Consider the following 23,279-nt stretch of genomic DNA (forward strand, 5'->3'; position numbering starts at 1 on the left):
TTCATGTCATGGAGTGGCCAAGCCAGTGTCCAGACCTTAATCCCATTGAAAATCTGTGGAGGGAGCTGAAAGATTGAGTTGCCAAACATCAGCTTCAAGACAGGGCTGAGCCTGGTCAGTACCTGGATGGGAGACCACATGGGAAAATTAGGTTGCTGTTGGAAGTGATGTTAGTGAGGCCAGCAGGGGGTAAATTGAAGGGGACATTATACTGTCAGTGAGCACCGTCTTTCAGATGAGATGTTAAACCTAGGTCCTGACTCTCAGTGGTCATTAAAAATCCCATGGCACTTCTCGTAAAGAGGGGTGTAACCCTGGGGTCCTGGCCAATTTCCTTCCATCGGCCCATACCTACTGTATCATGGCCTCCCAATCATCCCCATCCACCAAATTGGCTATGTCACTGTCTCTCCACTCCACCCATAACTGGTGTGTGATGAATGCAATGGTGCCGTTGTCCACCAAGTGGATGCTGCACCCTGGTGGTGGTGTAGAGAGATCTCGCCTCATTACTGTGAAGAGCTATGGGTGTATCAACATACTTGCTGTGAGGCCACAGTGCTCACCACTGAGCCACCGTGCCACATAATTTAATTACTCTAACACCGCTCCTAGTAAAGCTGAAGTTGTTTTGTCTTTTGTTGAGTGATTTCCTCCTCGTTTTCATGTAGTGCGAGTGTTAAAGCAGATCCTGCAGAATAGAGCAACACAAGGTCACATGACTCTTCCCATCATCCCACACATCATTCAGGCTAGCATGACTCTGATGATCTGCTGCTGTGTTATCAAGGCTCATGATGGTTTTCTAATAATACGGCTGTGTGTGTTTGTGCATTATTGAAGCGGTTGTGTTGTATCAGTGAGTCTGAACATCTTTCATCCCCTGAAGCCTTTACTCTGACATTCACAACAAAGCACATCTGCAAAATACTGTAGCGTCCGTACTGTACTGGAATAAACCACGCTCAAGCATGCACAATGTTACGCAACCACTTTACAACATACAACATGCATACACATATAGAGCAGAAGGCAGAATTATTAGCCCCCCTGTTTATTTTTTCCCCAATTTCTGTTTAACGGAGAGAAGATTATTTCAACACATAATAGTTTTAATAACTCATCGCTAATAACTGATTTATTTTATCTTTGCCATGATGACAGTAAATAATATTAGACTAGATATTCTTCAAGACACTTCTATACAGCTTAAATTTCAACAGCATAGATCATGCCACACTTTGATGATAGGGATGGTAAGAGTAAAGTGGTATGAAGGGGAATGGAAGTAAGAGAATAAACAGTGAACAGGTAGGTAGGTTGATCGGGTGTCCTACGATGATGCCCAGAGACTCGAGTGGGGGTACTATCTTTGTAATATTTTGGTACAGTGATTGACCCCCTGATTCAACCTAGGATTGAAGAGAGGGTTATGGGATTGCTAATGGGAAGCGAGGAATTAGAGGGAGGGAGATTGGGTTTGAGAGAACAAGAAGAACAGTGCCAAAGAGCTGGTCTGCCTTAAATAAGTTTAGGGAGCAGGTGATTGGTTAAGGAGACAGGGGGGGTGTGGTTCCACCGCTGAACCTTTGTTAACAAGTTAACTCCATTTAAAGGCTTAACTAGGCAAGTTGAGGTAATCAGGCAAGTCATTCAACCCAGGCTCATTCTGAAAACGTACCGCTATATTAATTTCTGAAAAGTACCAAATACGTCGCTGGAGCTACATTTTTTTGCGAAGCCACCAGAGGCCGCTGTGTAGGCTTTTTCAGATCTTACATTTTTCTCGTGATTGCCATTCATGCCTGCTGTTCTCGTGTAAATCCACCAGAGGCCGCTGTTGACTGACTGACTGACCCACCCTCTTCCTTCCCTAAACCCAACCAATAGTGTTTTAAAAAGCACCAATTGACCCACCCTCCCCCTTCCTTAAACCCAACCATCTGTTTTTAAAAGCACCGATTGACCCGTCTACCTCCTTCTCTAAACCCAACTGGCAGTTTTAAAAAGCAATCCATAAAAAGCAAAGCCCTCGCCTGATTTTTACCATGTTTTACCACATTCTCACCCTGTTATATACTTATATATTTTATTCTTGGCTTCTGTTTTTGTCTTACCTGCTTTCTGGAACCGTTCTTTGCCAGACTCAAACCCCATCATCATGGTGAACTCCTCTCTGCGTCTCAAGTCTGTCAACATACATGGCGAGCCGCTGGACAAACTAATAACAGCAGGAAAGCTGTTATTAGTTTCACATAGAGGGAAGCGGTCATCTGGTAACAGAGATGTATAGTAACAAAGTCGAACTACTTCACTGCTGTACTTAAGTACTAAAAGGCTGTATCTGTACTCTACTAGAGTATTGTTTTTTCCTTTTACTTCCACTTTTACTTCAGCACATATTATCGATGAGTTTAATACTTTTACTCTGATAGATTTATTATGTGCTGCATCGTTACTCGTTACAATTATAACAATGTTATGAATCATTCCAAACCCTCATTATCACTGCCAGAGCAGCAGATGGCGCTGTCACAGGTTTGAATAAGCTGGCTCGTCATCATTCAGTCGATCAAAGAAGACAGCGCTGCCTGCCTGCACTGAGAGCACTTTAGTTTGTTTTCGACATTATTAGTCAGTACTGGAGCCCAATCTGGAGCTAATCTAGCAAAATAACTTACAATAACGCTCCAAAAACTAGTACAACCAAATTTATGTTATAGAAAAATATTAAATACAAATTAAAAAAATAAATTTAGTTGAAATTTTGTAGGTTGTAGTCGGCACCAGTGGTGAAGTGGTTAATACATCGACACATGCTTCCGGCGACCCGAGTTTGATTCCTGTCTTGCGGTCTTGTGCTGATCCTTCCTCTCTCTCTGCTTTCCTGTCAAAACTCTACACTTTCCTTTCCATTAAAGTTGAAAACTCTAAAAAAAAATTATTAAAAGAAATTTTGTAGGTTGTAATTTTTTTTGCAATATTTTGCTTAAATTTATTTGTATTATCTTTCAATTTCTAAATATGTTTGGTGACAAAAATATAATATTTTGATAAATACATCTGTTTAATAAATCTGTTTTTGTTTAAATACACTAAAATACACTGCCTTTATTCACGGAGAAATGGAGAAAATATTAATTTTCAAAATAGGCTGTATTCAATTATGCTGTGCGCTGTATTTAATCCTCTGGTCTCTACAGCTAAGTCCAAATAAAACAATGAATGCAAAAACATATTGCTCATTGCACGTTAATCAATCAGTGAAGTCAAGTCAAGATTAGCAAATACAGCATTAAATATTGTGTAACATGTGGATGACAGACAACGTTAGGATCCAAGTGCAGGTTTATTCGGTAGTCAGGCAAACAAGGGTCAACACAGGTTCGAACAGATGAATAAAGGCAAATCCAGAATCGTAGTCACTATAACAGACGAGAGGTCGGAAGGCAGGCAGTGAACATGGACAAACAGACAAACTTGGCAAGGGTCAAAACACGGAGAAACAAGACTAAGGGAAACGCGTTGTAATGTCACTTTACAGGTAAACAAGACTCAGCAAAGGAAGTGAGTGTGTGTGCTGTTTAAATAGTGTGTGTAATCAGTCTTTGACAATCCTCAGCTGGTGCAAGTGTAATCAGTCAAAATGAGGAAGCATGTGTGTTTGTGAACAGAGTGCATGTATGAAAATGTAGTCCATGAATGGCGGATTTGTAGTCCATAGGTTATTGTGAAGGTGAGTGCTTACCAGCGACCTCTGGTGGTTAGAGATCGCTGGTAATCATGACATATTGCAATAAATAATGTAACTGCTTGTTATATGTTAATGCATTAAGCAAGGAATAACTCACAAAAGGCCGTTGGATTACTATTATAATATACTGTAATGCACAGTTGAGGGGGTGATGCAAAAAAAAGAAGAAAGAAACAACATAGAGTAGGCTCATTCTGATAACGTAGCCCTCTATACATTTCTGGAGATCGCGAATTATGTAGCCAGAGGTCCGTATGACTGCATTTCATCTTTAAAATGAAGGCTGGTGGTTTGATGGAGTTCCTTTTCGCGATAGTTGACTGTAATGATGTGGTTCGAGTCCAGTGAAGAATGGATCCAGAAAGCAGGTAAGACAAAAACAAAAGCCAAAAAATAAAATAAACAAGTAAATAACTGCATGTCAAATCTGAAAACGCGGTAAACATCAGGCGGCCTCAATGGCTTTTCTTTTTCTGGATTGCTGAGGGAAGAGGGTGGGTGCTGGTCAATGGGTGCATTTGAAAAAACACTATTGGTTGGGTTTAGGGAAGGAGAAGGATGGGTCAGTCGATAGGTCAGTCAGTCAGTTAGTCAGTCGACAGCAGCCTCTGATGGATTTACGCGAGAACAACAGGCGTGAATGGCACTCGCGAGAGAAATATGAGAGCACAAAAAGCATACACAGCAGCCTCTGGTGGATTCGCGAAAATAAAAACAAAAACTTATAATCTCGCTAAGTGAAAACCGGGGGTGGGGTTGTTTATTACGCAGGGGGGTTTATTACGCAGGCCTGTCCGCTATGCCACAAGCAAATGATGTGAATTGGTGCTCATTGCTTGTGTGTGTGAATTGTTATTGTTTTTTGGGTGAACTAACCTTTTAATGAAATGGCCACCCCAGAGTCCTGACTTAAACCTGATTAAAAATCCTTGGCTCGAAGATCTGCCAGTGTTGTCAGCAAAATAAGACTTTAAGCTAAGCTAAGAATTAGCTGCTTTTTAATAGTTGGGTTGAGGTATTGATGTAAAGTATGTTCATACTTTATAAATGCTAATAAACAGCCTTAATATTAGGCAGGTAATAAGCCAGTAGTAAATGGTGTAAATTGTTACATATTCCTTGTGTGTGTGAATTGTTACTGGTTTTTGGGTGAACTAACCTTTTAATGAAATGGCCACCCCAGAGTCCTGAACTACACCTGATGGAAAATCTCTGTACAATCCCTGGATTATTAATTGATTTATAATCTCGCAAAGTGAAAACTGGGGGTGGGGTTGTTTATTACGCGGGGGGGTTTATCACGTGGGCCTGTCCGCTACGCCACAAGCAACTGATGTGAATTGGTGCTTATTGCTTGTGTGTGTGAATTGTTATTGTTTTTTGGGTGAACTAACCTTTTAATGAAATGGCCACCCCAGAGTCCTGAACCGGATTGAAAATATCTGTAAAGAATTAGCTGCTTATTAATAGGTAGTAAGGTAGTAGTTGGGTTTAAGTATTGATGTAGAATAAGATCATGGAGATCCTGGAAAAATGTAGATCCTGGAACGTATTAAGCGCTCTCCAGAAATGTACATAGGAGTACGTTCTCAGAATGAGGGTTGAAAAGAAACCAGTAAGGGGCAAACACTTTATCACACCCTGATAAAATATTACTTTACAAACTGTATAACAAATCATGTCAACATTAGTCAATAATATTACTTAAATTAACAAAAAATTATGAATAATATACATTTATATTAGTGCATAAATACACTCAATGATGGACTAGAAAATCTGCGTAAGTCTGCGCACACAGATACCACATGAGCCTACTCATTGGATGGACACGCTGCTTTATTTGCTAATGTTTTATGTGATATTGCAGTCTTCACATCTTTAAATGCAAACACATCTAGAGCTGCGCTTCCTCCTCCAATACGCACAAACACTTAAGTGATAATCAAGCCAAATCAGACACTTTCTGAAATATCTGTTTCATCGCTCCGCAAAGCAGTGATAGTTTTCCAAAGCAAAGAGGCGTGAGTGAATAATTCAGAGGACTCCTGCAGCATTACTTTAGTAGAGTGAATAATGCAGCACGCGGCTCTGATGAAGCAGATCAGAAGATCCACTCCTTCACTTACAGCTGGTCTCAGGAGCTCTTCTCGCTCCGCTGTCGGACTCAAGCGTGCTGAAAAACGCCTCTGATCTCCCACAATTCCCCCTGTTAGCTGTGAGCTGATGCATGCTGTTGCTCCGGGGTTCGCCTGACTCTCAGACGAGCTCAAAACAACAGCAGCTTCATGCAAGCCAAGAGTTACTGACAAATCTGATGCACTCCTGAATATTTGGGTAACGCTTTAGTTTAAGTAACAATTCACACCATTTACTACTGCCTACTATTAAGACTTATAAAGTATGATCCTATTCTACATCAATACTTAAACCCAACTACTACCTTACTACCTATTAATAAGCACCTAATTCTTTACAGATACAAAAAGTGTTTGCCCCTTACTGGTTTCTTTACAACCCAGGCTCATTCTGAGAAAGTACTCCTATATACATTTCTGGAGAGCGCTAAATACTTTCCAGGATCTACATTTTTCCAGGATCTACATGATCTTATTCTACATCAATACTTAAACCCAACTACTACCTTACTACCTATTAATAAGCAGCTAATTCTTTGCAGATATTTTCAATCCGGTTCAGGTCAGGACTCTGGGGTGGCCATTTCATTAAAAGGTTAGTTCACCCAAAAAACAATAACAATTCACACACACAAGCAATAAGCACCAATTCACATCAGTTGCTTGTGGCGTAGCGGACAGGCCCACGTGATAAACCCCCCCGCGTAATAAACAACTCCACCCCCGGTTTTCACTTTGCGAGATTATAAATCAATTAATAATCCAGGGATTGTACAGAGATTTTCCATCAGGTGTAGTTCAGGACTCTGGGGTGGCCATTTCATTAAAAGGTTAGTTCACCCAAAAAACAGTAACAATTCACACACACAAGGAATATGTAACAATATACACCAATTACTACTGGCTTTTTACCTGCCTAATATTAAGGCTGTTTTTTAGCATTTATAAAGTATAAACATACTTTACATCAATACCTCAACCCAACTACTACCTTACTAACTATTAAAAACCAGCAAATTCTTAGCTTAGCTAAAAGTATTATTTTGCTTACACCACTGGCAGATCTTTGAGCCAAGGATTTTCAATCAGGTTTAGTTCAGGACTCTGGGGTGGCCATTTTACTGAATGGTTAGTTTACCCAAAAAACCCCAAAAAAGAAAATTATGCTGTGATTGCTATGCACCCCAAAAAGTAACCATTCACACCATTTTCTGCTGACTTATTAACTGCCTACTATTAGCACTAATATAAAATATGATCTTATTTTACATTAATACCTAAACCCAACTACTATCGTACTAACTATAATTAAGCAGCTGCTGTAATTAGTAGTTCATTAGGCTAAAATCTTATTTTGCTTACCTGATTGGCAGGTTATTAGGCTTGTTTTAAGGAGAAACTGATTTAATTTCAAGATATTATTTCTGCAAACAAGACAATATTTTGTTGATTATCTAGAAAATGTTTTTAGATTAAGGAATCTTTTAGATATTTGGAGTAGAAACAAGACTAAAACTCTCAGTAATTAAAGCATTTTCACTATAGTCTCTTTCACTGCTCTGCTGTGACCTTATCAGCTCTTTTATTTTCTTTTCTACATTAGACAGATCTTTGAGCCAAGGATTTTACAGAGATTTTCAATCAGGGTTAGGTCAGGACTCTGGGGTGGCCATTTCTTTAAAGGTTTAGTTGAAAGTAACAATTCACACACAAAAATAAGTAACAATTCACACCATTTACTACTGACTTATTACCTGCCTATTATTTAACCGTTTATTAATAAGCACTTATAAAGTTTGATCTTGTTTGACGTCAGTACTTAAACTCAACTATTACTTCGTTATTAAATATTAATAAGCAGCTAATTAGTAGTTTATTGAGCGAAAAGTCTTATTTTGCTTATCCTCACATGCCATGCTTTGAGCCAAGGATTTTACAGAGATTTTTAATCAGGTTCATGTCAGGAGTCTGGGTGGCCATTTCTTTAATGGTTTTTTTCCCCCCAAAAAGAAAATTATCCCATGATTTATCCACCCTGAAAGTAACAATTTACACACAAACAAAACGCAACAATGCACACCATTTACTACTGACTTATTACTTGCCTTTTATTAAGAAACAAACTGTTTATTAGCACTTATAAACTATGATCTCATTCTACATCAATTCCTAAAGTCAACTATACTTGCTTGTCTAAAAAATGCATCTAGAAGCATTTCCACTGTAGTCTCTTTCACTCTGCTGTGACCTAATGAGCTCTTCTTCAGTCTTTTTCCACACTAGACAGATCTTTGAGCCAGTGGTTTTACAGAGATTTTCAATCAGGTTTAGTTCAGGACTTTGGGGTGGCCATTTCATCAAAGAGTTAGTTCACCAAATAAAACCAAGAAAGAAAATTATGCTAAGATTTATCCACCCGTATCTTATTTTACATTAATACCTACAACCCAACTACTACCGTAACTAGAATTAAGCAGCTGCTGTAATTAGTAGTTTACTAAGCTAAAATCTTATTTTGCTTACCACATTAGCAGATTATTTGGCTTGTTTTAATGAAAAACTGATTTAATTTCGAGTTATTATTTCTGCAAATAAGACAATATTTTGTTGATTGTCTAGAAAATGTTTTTAGATTAAGGAATCTTTTAGATATTTGGACTAGAAACAAGACTAAAACTCTGAGTAATTAAAGCATTTTCACTATAGTCTCTTTCACTGCTCTGCTGTGACCTTATCAGCTCTTCTTCTGTCTTTTCCACATTAGACAGATCTTTGAGCCAAGGATTTTACAGAGATTTTCAATCAGGGTTAGGTCAGGACTCTGGGGTGGCCATTTCTTTAAAGGTTTCGTTCACCCAAAAAAGAAAATTATCTCATGATTTTTCCACCCTGAAAGTAACAATTCACACACAAAAATAAATAACAATTCACACCATTTACTACTGACTTATTACCTGCTTATTATTTAACCGTTTATTAATAAGCACTTATAAAGTTTGATCTTGTTTTACGTCAGTACTTAAACTCAACTATTACTTCTTTATTAAATATTAATAAGCAGCTAATTAGTAGTTTATTGAGCGAAAAGTCTTATTTTGCTTATCCCCACATGCAGAGCTTTGAGCCAAGGATTTTACAGAGATTTTTAATCAGGTTCATGTCAGGAGTCTGGGTGGCCATTTCTTTAATGGTTTATTTCACCCAAAAAAGAAAATTATCCCATGATTTATCCACCCTGAAAGTAACAATTCACACACAAACAAAACGCAACAATGCACACCATTTACTACTGACTTATTACTTGCCTTTTATTAAGAAACAAACTGTTTATTAGCACTTATAAACTATGATCTCATTCTACATCAATTCCTAAAGTCAACTATACTTGCTTGTCTAGAAAATGCATCTAGAAGCATTTCCACTATAGTCTCTTTCACCCTGCTGTGACCTTATCAGCTCTTCATCAGTCTTTTCCACATTAGACAGATCTTTGAGCCAGTTGTTTTACAGAGTTTTTCAATCAGGTTTAGCTCAGGACTTTGGGGTGGCCATTTCATCAAAGAGTTAGTTCACCAAATAAACCCAAGAAAGAAAATAATGCTAAGATTTATCCACCCGTATCTTATTTTACATTAATACCTACAACCCAACTACTACTGTACTAACTATGATTAAGCAGCTGCTGTAATTAGTAGTTTATTAAGCTAAAATCTTATTTTGCTTACCACATTAGCAGATTATTAGGCTTGTTTTAATGAAAAACTGATTTAATTTCGAGTTATTATTTCTGCAAACAAGACAATATTTTGTTGATTGTCTAGAAAATGTTTTTAGATTAAGGAATCTTTTAGATATTTGGACTAGAAACAAGACTAAAACTCTCAGTAATTAAGGCATTTTAACTATAATCTCTTTCACTGCTCTGCTGTGACCTTATCAGCTCTTCTTCTGTCTTTTCCACATTAGACAGATCTTTGAGCCAAGGATTTTACAGAGATTTTCAATCAGGTTTAGGTCAGGACTCTGGGGTGGCCATTTCATTGAATGGTTAGCTCACCCAAAAACCCCCAAAAAAGAAAATTATGCGATGATTTATCCACTCCAAAAGTAACAATTCACAGACAAACAATAAGTAACAATTCACACCATTTACTGCTGACTTATTAACTGCTAATTATTAGCACTTTTATGGTATGATCTTATTCTACATCATTACCTAAACCCAACTACCACCTTACTAACTATTAATAAGCAGCAAAATAGATTACTGACAGCATGCTTAAATCATTTTACAAACTCATTTTAATGAAACTTATGTACTTCATCTAATGAAATGATCTCTTTTTAATGAATTATTTATACTCTATTAATTAATAATGCCAATTGTATACACATACAATGCTTGCACAAATTACAGTTAATATAATTACAATATAATGAAACTATGTTCCTATTCATGTAATGAAATGCTCTTTGCTTATTGAATTAATTATTTCTATGAATTAAATGCATTTTACTTTGATAAGCATCCAATGCTTGCACAAATTACATTAATTAATTATAAATAAGCAAGTTGTACAGAATGTTCAATTACTTATCGAAAAAAAGGTTTTAATTACTTTAATGAATTACTTAATTACATGTTTTACTATCATTTGCATGAAAATGTTTATATAAATTTGACACAATAACAAAGTGTGGTTCGCACAAACACATTTTCACACATTATACACAGAAATACATCACTGACAGCAGGCATAAATCATTTTGCATGTGTGTTTATGAAGTGTGAAGCGTCAGCATTAGCGTGTCCACTGGTCTGGGGTCTGTGGTTTGATGAATCCACAGCTTTAGTTCTGCTTTAATCGAGCGCTGTCAGACTGTGAGAGGAGATAAAGACTTTTATCAGCTCTTTCCTTCTGATCTCAGCATCGCAGATAAATCACTCCCATGGCTTAAAAATGACTACAAAATATGCAAAAGATATTCTTCAAAACACATTAACAACCAGACTGTTTCAATGCAGCTTCATGGTAATAAACATTCGAATAATATTAACTTCATGAGCTTGCATAGACGTGTAATAATGTTGCATTTGTAATATTATATCTGCTTAAATCTTCAGTACAACTAATTTGAAGCATATAAAAAATTGAAGAAATTCTGTGCAAAAACCTATCAAAATGCATCAATAATAAGTTCATGTGAGCTACACTGCTAAAGAAGATGCTGGAATTATAAGGATATATGGATTGGAGGGCATTTAATCAGAAAACACATATTCAGTTTTCCTTCTACTTCCCATTTTAATGTAATTATTACAGAAAATTACGCTTGTCTGAGTTCCTTTCTACTTCTTTTCTTTTAGTCAGGTATTAAAAACAACACCTTGCTTGGACTTTCGTATACTAACAAACACTCTCTGATCGATACACTGCAAAGTACTTTTCTTACTAAGAGCTTTTGTCTTGATTTCAATCCAAATATCTAAAAATTCTTAAATAAAGAAGCTAGACAATCTTATTTCAAAGCTAAAACAAGATTATGCTCACCCCATTGGCAGATTATTTGGCTTGTTTTAAGAAAAAACTCACTTAATTTTGACGTATTATTTCTGCAAACAAGACAATAGTTTTGCTTATCTAGAAAATGCTGCTGAATTTCAGATTTTGTTTTTGTATTTGGACTAAAACAGGACAAAAACTCTAAGAAATGAAAGCATTTTCACTATAATCTCTTTCACTGCTCTGCTGTGAGCTTATCAGCTCCTCTTCTGTCTTTGCACTTTAGACAAATCTTTGATCTAAAGATTTTACAAAGATTTTCAATCAGGTTTGGATCAGGACTCTGGGGTGGCCATTTCATTAAATCCCAAAAAACGAATAATCCCATGATTTACTCACCCTAAAAAAGGCATCCTAGGTGTATATGACATATTTTTTCTTGCAGTGAAATCAACACTGTTAAAAAAAACTTAAGATAAAAAATTGGCAGAATTCTACTGTTAAAACGGTTAAATCGAGAGAAAAAAGTCAAACTTTGACATTAAATCTACAGTATTTCATTTATTTATAGTGTTACGAACTCAACAAAATTCATCAATAATAAGTTCATTTTAGCTACACTGTAAAAGAAGATGCTGGAGTTATAAGCATAAGGATTGGAGTGCTTTTCATAAGAAAATGATGTGTTGAATAGTGTGTTTTAGACAGGTCTTTGAGCCAAGGATTTTACAGAGATTTTCAATCAGGTTTAGATCAGGACTTTGGGGTGGCCATTTCATTAATGGGTTAGTTCATGCAAAACCCCCAAAAGTAAGTTATTCAGTGATTTACCTACTCTGAAAGGTTTCCTAGGTGTATATGACTTTCTTCTTTCAGTCTAATCCACACTGTTAAAACAAATAATCGTAAAATTTAAGATTAAAAAACTGGCAGGGGTCTTTACCAGAATTCTACTGCTAAATACAGTTGAAAACGTAAAAGAAAATGTCAAAAATTGTCAGCATTTCATTAAATAAACAAAGTATTTTATTAATTTATAGTGTTACTAACTTAAGTTCACTTCAACTACACTGCAAAAGAAGATGCTGGAGTTACAAGCATTAGGATTGGAGTGCTTTTCATGAGAAAATGATGTGTTGAGTAGTGTGTTTTAGACAGGTCTTTGAGCCAAGGATTTTACAGAGATTTTCAATCAGGTTTAGATCAGGACTTTGGGGTGGCCATTTCATTAATGGGTTAGTTCATGCAAAACCCCCAAAAAGAAAGTTATTCAGTGATTTACCTACTCTGAAAGGTTTCCTAGGTGTATAAGACTTTCTTCTTTCAGTCTAATCCACACTGTTAAAACAAATAATCGTAAAATTTAAGATTAAAAAACTGGCAGGGGTCTTTACCAGAATTCTACTGCTAAATACAGTTGAAAACGTAAAAGAAAATGTCAAACATTGTCAGCATTTCATTAAATAAACAAAGTATTTTATTAATTTATAGTGTTACTAACTTAAGTTCATCAATAATAAGTTCACTTCAGCTACACTGCAAAAGAAGATGCTGGAGTTATAAGCATAAGGATTGGAGTGCTTTTCATGAGAAAATGATGTGTTGAGTAGTGTGTTTTCGACAGGTCTTTGAGCCAAGGACTTTACGGAGATTTTCAATCAGGTTTAGATCAGGACTTTGGGGTGGCCATTTCATTAATGGGTTAGTTCATGCTAAAACCCCAAAAAGAAAGTTATTCAGTGATTTACCTACTCTGAAAGGTTTCCTATAGGTGTATATGACTTTCTTCCTTCAGTCTAATCCACACTGTTAAAACAAATAATCGTAAAATTTAAGATTAAAAAACTGGCAGTGGTCTTTACTAGAATTCTACTGCTAAATATAGTTGAAAACGTAAAAAAGTCAAACATTTACAGCATTTCATTAATTAAACAAAGTATTTTATTAATTTATAGTGTTACTAACTTAAGTTCATCAATAATAAGTTCACTTCAGCTACACTGCAAAAGAAGATGCTGGAGTTATACACAGAGATGGATTGGAGTGTATTTAGAAAACCCAGTTTTAGCTTTTGTACTTCATTGTGTTACTGTTCTTTGCCATTTTTTAATTTGAATTATTTCAGAAAATTACGCCTGTCTGAGTTATTGTTTTCTATTTCTTTTCTTTTAATCACTCATTAAAAACAACACCTTGCTTAGACTTTATAATACTAACAGTGTCTTATCTGCAAAAAGAGCTTTTCTTACTAAGAGTTGTCTTGTTTCTAGTCCAAATATCTAAAAGCTCTTAAATCAAGAAGCGAGATAATCTTATTTCAAAGTGAAAACTGTTAATTATAAATTATTATATAAATGATAAATATATAAATATATATATAAATATAAATTATTTAGCTTGCTTTATGAAGAAAACTCACTTAATTTTGATCTATTATTTCTTCAAACAACACAATAGTTTTGATTGCAACACAGGCTCATTCTGAAAACGTAGATATACATTTCTGGGGATCGCGAATTCTGTAGCCAGAAGTACGAAAGGCCGTATAGCATCTTTAAAACGAACGATACAGGGGAGGTATGACGCCGTTCCTTTTCGCACTTACCAGCTGACTACTTACCTCCATGTGGACGGCTTTTCCACTTGTTACCAGTTTGTCCAGTGGCTCACCATGTAAGTTGGCAGACTTGAAACTTGAGAGGAGTTGACTATGACCACAGGGTTCAAGTCTGGTGAAGAACAGGTCCAGTAAGCAGGTAAGACAAAAACAAAAAGTAAAATAAACAAGTAAATAACAGGGTGGGAATGTGGTAAAATCTGAAAACGTGGTAAAAATCTGACAAGGGCTTTTCTTTTTTTGGATTGCTTTTTAAAATTGTCATTTGGGTTTAGAGAATTGGGTGGGCAGGTCAATCTGGGCCTTTTAAACACTATTGGTTTGGTTTTAGGGAAGGAGGAGGGTGGGTCAGTCAATCAGTCTGTCAGCCAGTCAGTCAGTCGACAGCAGCCTCTGGTGGATTTACGTGAGAAGAGCAAGCACGAATGACACCTGCCAGAGAAATTTAAGCTCTGAAAAAGCATACACAGCAGCCTCTGGTGGATTCGCGAAAACAAAAACTGCAAATAAACGTAGATCCTGGGATGTATTTGGTGCTCTCCAAAAATGTATACAGGGGTACGTAATCAGAATGACCCTGGGTTGACATTTTTATTCACAAGCAGAGACTCATACTGATATATATAAGGAGCTCAGTGTCATTCACTCAACTACTAAACACCATCATGACAACACACAGAATATTCAAGAGTTCCCACTTAGATATGCTTGGCGTATAAAGCTGGTTTGGCATGCTGTCCCGGGAGAGAACCCTGAGCTCGGAGATATTTGAGCCCAGGGCTCCCGCCCGGTCGATAAGCATATCAGGAGATCCGAGATCAGGTAGGTCTCGAGAACTCCCCCTTTAGAAAAGGGAGGAAAAGGAGGAGAAGGGGTGGAAGGGGGGGATTCTTCCAAACGAAGATAAAACAGTAGGGAGAAAATGATCCATTTATAGTAAACTAGGATCATTCTGATTTCATTATTACTGATTACAGATGAGAGGCCAGATGTGCTCAATCATATCACATGCTCCTCTCGAAATTAGTTTATGAAACTTCACTTAAAATGATAATTGTTTTTGTAACATTAGATGTAATTTAACACATAAAAGATGATGGTTTGTTCTGTAGACACTTGAATAAAAAATATTAATAATAATGTTGACCTTATTATGATCTTAAAATATAACTACTTTTATTCTAGCCGAAATAAAACAAATAAGAATATGTTTATATAACAATAAAAATGACACATTTGACCTCTTCGCAACAGGGAAAGCCACTAGGAATGAGGAATGCATGATTATATGCTGTCATGGCTTTGCAATCAAGAAATGTCATAACAATGAAAGTCAATGAGGCAAAAACAGCCACCAACATAACCAAAGGGTAGTCAATTTGAACAACACACAAGAGTTAAACACTACAGTCAAAGCGTTATTTACCCAAAAAGAAACAAAGCTGAGAGGACAAGTGAGTCTTAAGCTAAAACAGAGGCCGATAGTGAGAAGGACACGTCCTGAATGCACAGATAATCCACAACCGGCTTCATTTACATGCAGACACTGCAGCTGACGATCACATGTAAAAGTCAATTACTGTGAAACAAGACTGAGGAAAAAGCCTTTGATTAAGAGTTAGAGAAAGACTGCGCCTCTGTGTGACGGCATTAACACTGAGATTAATCCACCACTTTCAGACTTCACTCTCGTTTAGAGAGAAGATTGAAGTGAAACATCTTACACGGAGTCTGTGCCAAAACAGCAAGTTGCAATTCACCGTAAATGTAAAGTGACTGGAGCACATCTACGGTTGAAGTCAGAATTATTAGCCCTCCTGTGTAGTTTTTCCACAATTTCTGTTTAATGGAAATCTTTGCCATGATGACAGTATATAATATTTGACTAGATATTCTTCAAGATACTAGTATTCAGCTTAAAGTGACATTTAAAGGCTTAACTAGGTTAATTAGGGTAAAGTTAGGGTAATTAGGCAAGCCATTGTATAACATTGGTTTGTTCTGTAGACTATCCAAAACTAATATAGCTTAAAGGGGCAAAATATCATATTTCAAATAAATGCTGCTCCTTTGTCCTATAGATTAATAATAATAATAAAAAAACAAAAAAATAAAATGTATCACAATTCATATATAAAATAAAAAAGAAGCACAGCAGTGTTTAACACGAAAAATAATCATCAAATCATTCATTCATTTTCCTTATTTATCAGGAGTCGCCACAGCGGAATGAACCACCAACTATTACAGCATGTTTGACAGTGTATGCGCTTCCAGCCAAACCCCAGTACTGAGAAACACCCATACACACTCATTGACACACACACACACACACACACACACACACACACACACACACACACACACACACACACACACACATTCTACAGCCAATTTAGTTCATCAATCCCCCTATATATATATATATATATATATATATATATATATATATATATATATATATATATATAGATATAGATATAGATATATATAAACCAGAGCACCCGTAGGAAACCCACGCCCACACGGGGAGAACATGCACACTCCACACAGAAATGTCAACTGACCCAGCCGGGACTCGAACCAGCGACCTTCTTGCTTTGAGGTGATCGTGCTGACCACTGAGCCACCATGCCAACACAAATCATCATTTATACTGATTTGGAAGAATGATGTAACACAAGACAGAAATAATGATGCTGAAAATTCTGCTTTAAATGACAAAAATTTATTATATTTTACAATAAATTGACACCGGAAAGATTCATTCATTCACTCATTTTCTTTTTAGCCTACTCTCTTTATTAATCAGGGGTCGCCACAGCAGAATGAACCGTCAACTTATCCAGCATACGTTTTACACAGCGGATGCCTTTCCAGCTGCAACCCATCACTGGGAAACACCCATATGCTCTTGCATTCACACACACTCACACACTACGACCAGTTTAGTATTCTACCCCATAGTGCATGTGTTTGAACTGTGGACCGCCAACTCGGGGAGAACATGCAAACTCCACACAGAAATGCCAACTGACCCGGACTCGAAACAGTGACCTTCTTGCTGTGAGGTGACAGCGCTACCAACTGCGCCACAGTGATGCCTTTTTCATAATATTATTTCACAATTTTCTGACATTTTTGAAGAAGCAAATGCAGTTTTGGTGAGCAGAAGACACTCGTTTAAGCTTTTCTGGCAGCTCTGTTATTGAGTTAACAGCAGTAGAGAAGTGGCGCTCGCTGTGTGTGTGTGTGTGTGTGTGTGTGTGTGTGTGTGTGTGTCGCTCCTGCAATGATGGTAATCTCCTGTAATCTGTGTGAATGTGCAGTGTTTTCCTGAAGGTTGTGAAGGATGTGTGGAACAGCTCGTCTTTACCGGAGACACTTTCAGCCTCAATCTGTCAACCTGAGACTAAAAGAAAACAGCCAAAGAGACACTACTGGCAGAATTTAGAGAGGGATTCAAATTTGCTTCATTCTTTCCAGCTACAGACGATACATCTAAAAATATATACATTTATTGGCCACTTTATTAGGTACACCTGTCCAACAGCTCAATAACGCAAATATCAGCCAATCGCGTGGCAGCAGCTCAATGCATTTAGGCATGTAGACATGGTCAAGACGATCTGCTGCAGTTCAAACTGAACATCAGAATGGGGAAGAAAGGGGATTTAAGTGACTTTGAACGTGGCATGATTGTTGGTGCCAGACGGGCTGGTCTGAGTATTTCAGAAACTGCTGATCTACTGGGATTTTCATGCACAACCATCTCTAGGGTATACAGAGAATGGTCCGACAAAGAGGAAATATCCAGTGAGGGGCAGTTCTGTGGGCGCAAATGCCTTGTTGATGCCAGAGGTCAGAGGAGAATGGCCAGACTGGTTATAGAAAGGCAACAGTAACTCAAATAAGCACTCGTTACAACCGAGGTCTGCAGAAGAGCATCTCTGAACACAACACGTCCAACCTTGAGGCGGATGGGCTACAGCAGCAGAAGACCACACCGGGTGCCACTCCTGTCAGCTAAGAACAGGAAACTGAGGCTACAATTCACACAGGCTCACCAAAACTGGACAATAGAAGATTGGAGAAACGTTGCCTGGTCTGATGAGTCTCCAGTTCTGCTGCCACATTCAGATGCTCGGGTCAGAATTTGGCCTCAACAACATGAAAGCATGGATCCATCCTGCTTTTGTGTCAGCGGTTCAGGCTGGTGGTGGTGGTGTAATGGTGTGGAGGATATTTTCTTGGCACACTTTGGGCCCATTAGTACCAATTGAGCATCGTGTCAACGCCACAGCCTTCCTGAGTATTGCTGCTGACCATGTCCATCCCTTTATGAGCACACTGTCTCCATCTTCTGATGGCCACTTCCAGCAGGATAACACACCATGTCATAAAGCCTGAATCATCTCAGACTGGTTTCTTGAACATGACAATGAGTTCACTGTAGTCAAATGGCCTCCACAGTCACCAGAGCTCAATCCAATAGAGCACCTTTGGGATGTGGTGGAACGGCAGATTGGCATCATGGATGTGCAATAATATAAATAAAAAGTAAGTTAAAACAGTTTCAGAGAAGCCTAGGCTATTAAACTGTTTTCACTATGACAACATTTTTAATTGTTGGTCAGTTTCAATTTAATTTGCTTAATCAAGTCAGGACAGAAGCTATTTGCAGCACTGAATATGGATATTCTGTTTTGTTTTAAACTTTGTTTCAGTCTATATTGCCCCTGTTTTAGGCTTTCTCTGTAAACCCAGCTGCTGTCATAACTAAAGATATAAAGTTAATATAACTAGACATTACTTAAAATACCAAGTTACGTATTTGGCAGCAAAAAAATTTGAATTAAGGTTTTAAGTTCTCTGAACTTAACATTTTAATTTCTTTAAATTAAATTTCTTTAAAGTTGTGCTTGAAATTTGACAATCGCTCTGATTGGTCGATATACAGTTGAAGTCAGAATTATCAGCCCCAACCCCCTTAAATGTGGGGTTAAATGTGTATATACATTTTTTTTTTATTGATACAGGACAATTGCCGGCAGCTAGCTCTCTGCAACTCTCACATGGTCGCCCACTGAAGCCAAGCAGGGCTGCGGCTGGTCAGAACCTGGATGGGAGACCACATGGGAAAGCTAGGTCGCTGTCGGAAGTGGTGTTAGTGAGGCCAACAGGGGGCGCTCAACCTGTGGTCTATGTGGGTCCTAATACCCCAGTATAGTGATGGGGACTCTATACTACTCCGTGAGTGCCGTCTTTCAGATGAGACGTTAAACCGAGGTCCTGACTCTCTGTAGTCATTAAAAATCCCAGGATGTCCTTCGAAAAAGAGTAGGGGTTTAACCCTGGCATCAAATTTGTCCACTGGCATCTGTCCATCATGGCCTTCTAACCATCACTATATCATAATTGGCTTTATCACTCTGTCTCCTCTCCACCAATCAGCTGGTGTGTGGTGTGCAGTCTGGCGCAATATGGCTGCCGTCACCTCAGGTGGGTGCTGCACACTGGTGGTGGATGAGGAGATCCCCCCATTGTGTAAAGCGCTATATAAATGTAAGCAATTATTATTTATTCATACACGTAGGGGTGACACGGTGTCACAGTAGGTAGCGCTGTCGCCTCATAGCAAGAAGGTTGCTAGTTCAAGCCCCGGCTGGGTCAGTTGGCGTTTCTGTGTATAGTTTGCATGTTCTCCCAGTGTTGGTGTGGGTTTCCCCCGCGTGCTCTGGTTTCCCCCACAGTCCAAACACATGCGCTATAGGGGAATTGAATAATCTAAATTGGCTGTAGTGTATGTGTGTGAATGCAAGGGTGTATGGGTGTTTCCCAGTACTGGGTTGCAGGGATAAGTTGGTGGTTCATTCTGCTGTGGTGAACCCTGATTAATAAAGGCACTAAGCCAAAGGAAAATGAATGAATGAATGAATGAATAATCTTGTGAATTTCAAATAAGGCACTGATTTTTAAGCACTTTTATAGCTATTTTAAATAGAAAGTTAAATTTAAAGTAATTAACATCATCATTATTAATGTAAAGTTTCACAAACTAGTTTCGAGAGGAGCACGTGATATGATTGACTGCAGCTGGGCACTTATCTACATTTACTAGTTAGCCAATCAGATTAACCCCAACTCACTATAAGTAGCCTAGCTAGAACTACTCTCTTATGTTCGTTTTCCGAAGAAACCCCCCATCCACCCCTTCTCCTCCTTTCTTCCTTTACCACGGGGAGCTCTCGAGAACCACCTGATCTCGTACTCCCCTCACATGCTCTATGGACCAGGCGAGAGCTCTGGGCTCAACTATCACCGAGCTCAGGGTTCTCTCCCGGAACAGCATGCCAAACCTGCTAACAGTTGTCAAACAATATCTAAGTGTGAACTAGTGTTTTTAGATTAATTTTATGCAAGCTTCAAGTCTGCAGATCATTTTTGTATGGCTGGGGATCAGTAAAATGAGGTACCGGATCTGATTTCAGAGGTGCCGGATTCGGATTCGGCTTGTCCGGCACAAATAAAGCCCTGACTATCCAATCAGATGCATGATTAAACAAGTTTAACAAATGCAAAGAGACATCTCAAATCTTTGCTTTGCTTCATCACTTTTGTTAGAAAGAATGAGCGAGTTCTGCAGTTGTTTTCCCCTCGTATATACAATATATAAATATATATATATAAATCCTGGCGGTCATCAGTATGAGTCTGTGCTGATGTAAATGTCAGAACAGCAAGCGTCCGCAGCTCGCAGCTACTGCAAAATAAACTGCAAATCTCCAGCATAATGCGAACTGACAAGCTCAATGTATGCTGCGGTGTCATTAAGCGAGCGCGCTGTAATAGTTTAGCCATGCATTATTATTATCGTCGGCGGAGGTAGACGGAGGATGAATTATGGAGGAGTTCTGCTGTGTACAGTTTTTCAGAAAGTGCTGCTTCTTGATGTCCTGTCAGATCCTTCATGTTGAAGTTTGATCCTGACATGGTCTTAAAATATTAAAAGGGGAACTCTTTATCTGCATGATGTAAAGTCGGAAGATGTCTCAATTTAGAGTTTTTAATCTTCCTCAGAACTGTAAGTTTACGATCAGCTCTTTTCTTTACAGAGAGTTCACTAAAAGTTTTTATGTTCAATTCACCTTTGTTTCTCTAGCGCTTTTACAATGTAGATTGTGTCAAAGCAGCTGAACACAGAAGTTCTAGTAAACTGAAACTGCGTCAGTCCAGTTTTCAGAGTTGAAGTTCAGTTTAGTTCAGTTCAGTGTGGTTTAATTTTCACTGCTGAGAGTCCAAACACTGAAGAGCAAATGCAACGATGTGCAGCTCCACAAATCCCAAACTAAGCAAGCCAGTGGCGACAGGAGGAAAAAACTTCACCGATTGACCAAAGTGAAGGAAAAAAACCTAAAGAGAAACCAGGCTCAGTTGGGCACGTCCATTTCTCCTCTGGCCAAACATTTTGTGCAGAGCTGCAGTCTAGGCACCGGAGGCTGGAGAACACTGGACGTCCATCGTGGAGAAGCTGCAGGTGTGAGTAGGTCACCAGCGGGTGTTCAGGCCGGCCCATGTCACATATTTTGTAAATAAAATAAATAAATAAAATATAATGTGGCAAGGGGCGACGCAGTGGCGCAGTATGTAGTGCTGTCGCCTCACAGCAAGAAGGTCGCTGGTTCGAGCCTCGGCTGGGTCAGTTGGCGTTTCTGTGTGGAGTTTGCATGTTCTCCCTGCGTTCGCATGGGTTTCATCCGGGTGCTCCGGTTTCCACCACAGTGCGGTACAGGTGAATTGGGTAGACTAAATTGTCTGTAGTGTATGTGTATGTGAATAAGTGTGTATGTGTTTCCCAGTGATGGGTTGCAGCTGGAAGAGCATCCGCTGCATAAAACAAATGCTGGATAAGTTGGCGGTTCATTCCGCTGTGGTGACCCCAGATTAATAAAGGGACTCAGCCAAAAAGAAAATGAATGAATGAATAATGTGGCAATTCTGAGGGGAAAAGTCAGAACTGCAAGATTTAAGATCAGATTTTAAACTCAAATCTGTGGTGTAAACATTTTTTTTGTAAATGTTGTAGCTGTAAATTAAAAACAGGCAGATTTAAAGTTCCAGAAATTATGAATTAATTAGGAGTTATGAGTGTGAGATAAAAAATATAAAGTCAGTGATATTATTTCCTGGTCTAATGAGTGAGAAGGGGGCACTACAGAGCTTTTGATTGGACAGAAGATTTGATGAGAAACTGAAGTATGAGGTGACGTCAAAAGAATCATTGATCCATTTAGGCCAGGGATGTCAAACTCAATTCCTGAAGGGCCGCAGCTCTGCACAGTTTAGTTCCAACCCTAATTAAACACAGCTGATCAAACTAATTAAGACTTTCAGTCTTGTTTGAAACCTACAGGTAAGTGTGTTGAAGCAGGGCTGGAACTAAACTGTGCAGGGCTTCAGCAATTGAGTTTGACATCCCTGATTTAGGCGGAAGTGACAACCTGCAAACTTTACATGTTTCAAGAGTTCACACTTAGCTGATGATTGATCATAAAGCTTGTTTGACATGCTGTCCTGGGAGAGAGCCTTGAGCTCATAAGATCCTCGAGCCCGGGGCTCCCTCCCGTTTGCAAGGCGAGAGGGGAGTTTGAGCTCAGGTAGATCTGGAGAACTCCCCTGCTGTAGTAGCTAATGAACAGATAGTGATTGCTCTTAAGAGATAACTACTTACTAGAAACATGTCTATGGAGCGGATTTGGATTAGTCAATTAACTTAAGTTGCATGTTTTTAGATGATGGGGGGAACCCGGGGGAAATCCATGTGAGCATGGGGAGAATGTGTAAACTCCAAACAGAAATGTCAGCTGACTTGGTAAGGACTAGAACCAGTGACGTTCTTGCTGTGAGGCAACAGTGCTAACCACTGAGCCACCGTGTCACCCATCTGGGAAAGGAGGAGGAGTAGGGGTGGAAGGGGGATTCTTCAAAACGAAGATGGCTGTGATATGGAACTGAGGGTATTTATAGTGGCTTAGGAATCATCTGATTGGTGAATCATGAATTGCATAATGCGGGACCAGCTGTGATCAATCATAAGCACGTGACCCTCTCCAAATTAGTCTAGAAATAAACTTCACTTGTTTTCTAAATGTGACTTGTGTAAATTGTTTGAATTTGAAGCACACTAGCTTGTGGATATCTTTAAAACCAAAGGTGCGTCCCAAATCATATACTTGCGCACTACTCTACTCTAGTTTGTAGTATAA

Source organism: Danio aesculapii, chromosome 9 (assembly GCF_903798145.1).
Source record: "Danio aesculapii chromosome 9, fDanAes4.1, whole genome shotgun sequence".
Classification (NCBI taxonomy): Eukaryota; Metazoa; Chordata; class Actinopteri; order Cypriniformes; family Danionidae; genus Danio; species Danio aesculapii.